The sequence below is a fragment of the Varroa jacobsoni genome, unplaced genomic scaffold (genome assembly GCF_002532875.2).
Source record: "Varroa jacobsoni isolate VJ856 unplaced genomic scaffold, vjacob_1.0 scaffold_549, whole genome shotgun sequence".
Lineage (NCBI taxonomy): Eukaryota > Metazoa > Arthropoda > Arachnida > Mesostigmata > Varroidae > Varroa > Varroa jacobsoni.
The window spans coordinates 210720-217138 of record NW_019213451.1 but is presented as its reverse complement, the minus strand read 5'-3'; the positions used below and the strand labels follow the sequence as shown (position 1 = coordinate 217138).

Genomic DNA, 6419 nt, shown 5'->3' with positions numbered 1-6419 from the left:
TTTTTCTAGCAGGCCACGGGCATAGTAGTGATACGATACGCAGAGAAGAAGTTTTCCCACGTTTTTTCCACGGGACTCGATCCGGCAGGCTGGCGCTAGCCAGCGTTAACCTAAGCGTTACGCTTCTCGCCAACAATGCATATGTTTGTTTACCTAGAGGCCTCCATTCGAAATCGCCATGCGTGCCATGCGCACCTTGTGCGTGTCTTATAAAATACAGGCACAAAGGCCGACATGCAGTTCGTCCGATGCACAGAAACGAGTTGGAGAAAGTCTAAAACAAATATTGTACTCTAAACATTATTAAATACTATATGTATATAAGGGAACTAATACAACAAAACCACAGTTTTGTTTCTCCTGATTTCAACATAAGGACTAAATAAAATGTAAGAAACCAAAAAAAACACCTGACATTATTCAGTATAACCTTAACAAACGCACATACGAAGACTAAGTGGTAGACGTGAAACAATTTTCAGCAACATGTTTTACGAGTCTCTTCCGAAGCGGCTCAGATACGAAGACTCAGTAATCACCGCAAACCTATATAACTTACATATTTTTTGGTTTTAATAGGGTGCCCCATAACGGGGCCACAAAAATTACCTTCACGGCTCATTGTGAGTGCCCCCCAGCACGGATGCGTTTAGTAAAAGGCGAAACGCATATTCGTGTCTGCTAGGAGGCCTGAGCTATGCTCACAGTAGTTGCAGCAGGGACCAATAGCGGTTTGGGTATCGGGACAGGCTGGGTTACAAGATGATATCAAGAGCAAGGTATTCGATTTGAAAAAACGGATATTGGCTTGCATATTTTAAGGCCTAATGAAATAAGGGCAAAAATAAATTCTATAACTCCGTAAATGAATTTATTTTAACGTAGTAGTGATAATATAACAAAATTTAGAAGAAATTAATAGTAAGAGCAGACGATCCTCGCTCGAAAAATAACGGAAATTCTGGCGCAATTTGACCGTGTCAAGACTGCTGACCTATGATTTTGGAACTTTTCAATCAAAGCAGATCGAAAAACGATAACGCGACATGGTTTTAAAACTGTTATTTAATTTTACTCGATGTAGGCATTTATGAGCTGAACAAAACAATAAATAGCCGTAAGGTGTAAAGCACATTTCTTTGATCTGGCCTTCCCTCTGCAAGAAAACGGTTTGTGTTTGCGCATGAACTCAATATATCTCTATACAGCACCTGCTATATATTACTGATCTATAAACAAATGACAAATCTATTGATGAGCGTCAATCATAACCCGCAAATAAACGCTGTGTGACATGTACAACTTACGCGCGATCTATAGCAATGAAGAATTGTTTTTTTTTTTTTAAAAATGTTTACAATATTAAAGCTTCCAGTGGCCATCATTGATGTTACAGTATGGGATGAAGAAGAAAATGCAAATCTGAACATTTTATGCTATTGGAAAGCCCTCGACGGAGTCGCTGATTTCGCCCCGCACCTGTTTTGTTGCTGATTTAACTAATTTCACATCCAACCTCACGTAAACTACAAATGAACAGCTAACTTTTTATGTCTTTTTCCGTAAATTCATCAGCCTGCTTTAGTATACTCAGCAGAAGTTTTAGACAACTTTAAGTTGATCTTTCATGATATGTTGAACTTTGCTGCCTTCCTACGAGGTCATTGTGGGATTTTTTCAGTGTTAGTTAATCGACTCCGTTCCTGAGACTCCGTTCCAGTAATTCCAGATAGTTGTCGTTTGTCCTCTCAGGACCGTAGGTAAATCGAATGGCTTTTCGCTAACTCCATGGTACTATGATTAACAGAAGCCTTCAGATTTGTGAGCGTTTTTTTTTTACGTAAGAGATATTTACATTCTATATTACAGAAAGATTAATCCCGCCTTAGCAAGGCGTAAATATTTGTTTATTTTATCTATTTTTCTGATTTATAGTTGCACATAATAGACTAAATGAAGATATGAGGAGCATTCATGAGGATTTTGTATACTTTCGTTGGTGCATTGCCTCTTTTATTGGGACGTCACCAAGGCCTATATTTTAAGAAATATTTTTTTTTTTTTATTAATAAGTGGTGACATTTTTTGCATTAAAGAAGTAATCAGATGATATCTCTCGGTTGGTATACTGATTTCGTTTCTAGACCTTACGAAAGCTTAAATTACTTTTTATCGTTCTTAGATTTGTTTTGCAATGATTACTTACATATTTTTACTGTATTGTTGCATAAGCAAACAAATACGATGCTATATTGGATTTACGCTAAATACCGTATGCTCACAATATTAGGACGACCCGGTTTTGAGCACCATACCCCAGGCTTCACCCCACAACTGCTCTGCTATTTCACTAAATTTATCTCACTTTCTTAAAAGGCTCATTATTTTCATGCTAAAGACAACCCTTCGTATAGAAGCCAGCTACTCCCTAGCTAAAATCTAATAGTTTCTTCCATAATAGGGTTTAAGCGCAATTTTTTTTGTCTAATACACGTTGCACACACTTATTCATAGAACACAAACTGAGCGCATTTGTTCAAGCAATATATTTTTTCACAGAAACGTATATTTGTGTATTAGGTTATATATAAGTGCGGGCGATGCTGGTGGCCGCCTTTGTGCTTATAACAGGCAGTAGGTCGTCATTTTCAAACGTGGAAGATCCAAAAGAGGCTGCGGCCGGCGGTTTACGATCAACCAAATTAACATTGAGCTCTATGAGAAAAACGAACCTATCCCTCTAAAAACAAAAGTACTTTCATCTTCAATGCGAACTGTTCCAGAGTTAGAGCACAAAAAAATATGCCCAATCCGAATATTTCAACAGGTCATTTTAGGTCCGACAAGCAGACAGGCACGGCCTTTTTGCTGCAGAAGTAGATGACTCTTTTTCACGCTAAATTGATCACGTTAATTATAAAATACTAATATGTAAAATAATGACGCTAATTGAAAGGTAACCTGATATACTTTTAGAACTGTTTAAATATATCTAATGGCTGAATAGTGTTTTTGTTGACGTGTGAGTCTCAAGCGATGGCAATCCTGACACAGCGCAGCAGTCGTTGATTTGGGTCAGAGGCATTACTAGAAAGGATTCTACAATCAGTAGCATTCTGAAGATAATTTCCTTTTCATTCAGGTAACAGGAAGTTATTCTTCAGAAGAGCAAAGAAGGCAAAATATTGGATTCCTTGTGCATCGTATCGCAAGCTATTTATTTCCTTGTTCTGTGCCAAAGATGTTGTAAATATTTGATAGCATATTAAACTTGTTCTATTACAAATGTATTTATTTAAGCGCAAGATGTCTTTATGGGTATACAATAGGACTTCTTTTTCTATATTAGTGATAATATCTCTAAAGCCTAGCTCGTGTCAAGTCTACTTGCTGTGTTTCGTAATTTCGAACCGTTCAGCGACCCAAACAAATAAATATACGTAACAAAAGTAAAGACATGGGCTGCATAGGGCTATTCATTTTGCAAAAAAACAATGCCACGTTAACAAACTGGAAGTAGCTATTCTGCGCGTATAATTTGTTTCCAAGGGGGGTTAATATAATGGAAAGTAAATATCCAATTATGTTGTTAGGCTAGACGAAACCGATATGACAAAACAACACCTATTTTACATATCTAAAGTGGCTAAATACAGAAGAAGCATTGGCGATTTTCTAAAAGGATCCAATGAATTTCATAATGGGAATAAAGCCCAGACGTAATCCGTAATGAAATTGTTAAGAAGACCTCTAACTAGCTCTCTGCTCATCCGGCTGGCGACTGCGATAGTTGTAGTATTTTTGTAAAAGTGGTTTGTTGTTTGTATCGTGACGATGATCGCTAAGAAAGCTGCAGCATTCGAGAAGCTACTACAGTAGTTTCATGCGGAGAAATTAGAGTATATCAGCCAGGTAATTAAAATACATTTATTCATTTTTACTTGACCTATCATGAGGTCACCCAGAAAGTAAAAAAAAAAAAAACGTTTCTTTTCATCATTATATAGCCTCTTTACAACTTATGAATCAAGTCATGTATGGAAATAAACATCAGATATTATTGTTACATATCTATTAGATATATCAGGCTATTACAAGCAAATACAGCGAACCTTGAAATTAACCTTAAAACTACGCGCCGCTAGCAGACGAAACTGGACTAGCAAGTACTCCAGTCTTTTAAAAACGTTTTTTAGTTTTGAAAGTAAATTCTCCATGATTGGATTTTCGTTTCCCGAAGGCCACAGCGTTATTATAATTCAATAAAAATTGGGGCAAAAAACTTAGATTGAAATGTTGAAAGCCGGCGAGGAGCTGACCTGATTCGGCCCCCGGAGAACAAGAATGCATTGCCTCAGTCGGAGAGGCTTTTCACGAAAGCATAGCTTGAAGCCTAAAGGCTATGTTTACTAAAACTCGCATTTCACATCTAACAAATAATTGAATATTAACCCAAACACTGAAAATGCGAAAAGGAAGTAAAAAATTGTTATTTCGTAAATTGACTCCAGCTTAACTGGAATTAAGTGTGGTGTATTCCTCGTTCAATAGAAAACCCGCCTGGGGCATACGGTCGCCACAGACGAGATCTGGTTTAAGCTAAACCACTAGCTGAAAAAAGATCAGCCAACATTAAGTGATATGAGGCGCAATACTGGCAACGGGCATGAGGCATCTGCTACGACGAGATACTCGCCAAAAATAAAACAATTGCACCCCGCTATCTCAAGTTCCTCACGAGACACGAAAGCACATAATTTAATGACAACACAAAATCTTACCGCTGTGCTCCAGTAGCCACTAAATTGGGCATATGGAATATCGAACGCTGGCTACAACCTAGGACTTGTAGACTAAAAAAAACAGCTAGTGGACAAGCACACCTCAATCGATTTATTTCGAGAAGCCGTAGATAAAAACATTTTAAGTGGAACCGCGAATGGTAGGCAGATAGCTTTTCGGAGAGGACAGTTGTGTAAAAAATGGAAAACAGTACCTCTAACACATATGAAAAAATCATAACTTTAGCCTAACGAGTTCGAAAGTTATTCAGTAATAAAGCCCGCAATATTCACAGCCTCATTTTTTTAAAATTTGCCTTTTATTTAATCATGTCGTATAATGTATATCATAAATATTTAGTAGTGTATTTTAATCCAGCATTGCATAACTTACCTTAGCCCTGGAATAAATTTTGAAAGGCTTTTCAGTTCTACGAGATACCACATTATTGAGTCCTACCCCAAAAAAGCGAACCCACCATGAAGAGAAATACGTTCTATATGCGAAGACCATGTCTTTACATCTATGTTCACCCGGTGTTAACTATTTTGACAGAAGAAAATTCTTCGTGTCATAACGTTTGTAGCACACTAGACATCCGCAAATTTTCATTGCTTTTGGTTGTCTGGCAATGCCGACGAGAAAGACAACTTTGGGCTCTTTCTGTTGGACGGTCTCGTTTATTTGACTCAAATGGGCCGTATAAATATCTTTATTGATCGTCTCATCTTTTTGGAGCATTTTTTAGTTCTATCAAAAAAATTGGTCTTCTTGAATCTTCCTAGTTGGAAATCTGGGCTTAGACGTATCTCCCGGAGCTCAATACTGTCGTTGAACATCATATCTCATCGCCCACAATAATTCTATACACTCGTTGTTGATGCTAAGTGTTGCCCATTGCCGGGCTAAATTTTAAAGTATAATGAGAAACCGTTGTTGCCTTTGTTTCTCATGAATTTTATGGAGCATTTAGTCTTTTCACATTTGTCTAAATATCATCGCGGGAGGATGGCTGATGGTAGTCACGTGACCGCAGTTTATCGTCGATCGATCCACGAACTGTGTTTTGGGCATTTTCTTCAACAATTTCAAATGACCGACCAAAATGAGGTGCTTCATCCAGATCCAAGGTGCATTCATTCAACTTAACAAACCACCAATAAGCGGACCCCTTATACGTAGAGCTTACACTATCACACGGCACAACTATTTGGGTTCTTCACCAGGGGGCGCTCATCTAAGGGTCCGAACTCGGATAATATCCATTCTCTACACAATAGGCTACAACACACTTTACAACGGTATATAGGAATAAAGGAATAGTCCGACCAAGCTATTAACTTCAACTAAACTTCAAAGTTACAGTTATAATATCTAAGCACTTGAGAGTCACAGCTGGTATTCCTCCCTTTGCACTAAGATCAACGAGATGCAATGCTGCATCAAATGTATCTAGTCCTGCTGTGATCTGTTTCGATGCTTTTCATTTACCTATAGGTGCTACTAGAACAGATCTTCTTTCGAAACAACTTAACGGGTTATTGTAGCTCTTATAATTGTAAGGTTTTATAATATAAAGCGTAAGACAGTGATTTTTGTTTCTTTAACCTGTAGATCTAATATAGAGAGCAAAATAA

The 6419-nt window shown here is 37.7% G+C and overlaps 1 non-coding gene across 1 annotated transcript; it reads right to left on the bottom strand.

The window, feature by feature from the left end:
- Positions 1–582: 582 nt before the first annotated feature.
- Positions 583–698, bottom strand: LOC147753344 (U5 spliceosomal RNA). The gene has a single exon (XR_015311472.1). It is a non-coding gene; the product is annotated as a U5 spliceosomal RNA (small nuclear RNA).
- Positions 699–6419: the final 5721 nt, after the last annotated feature.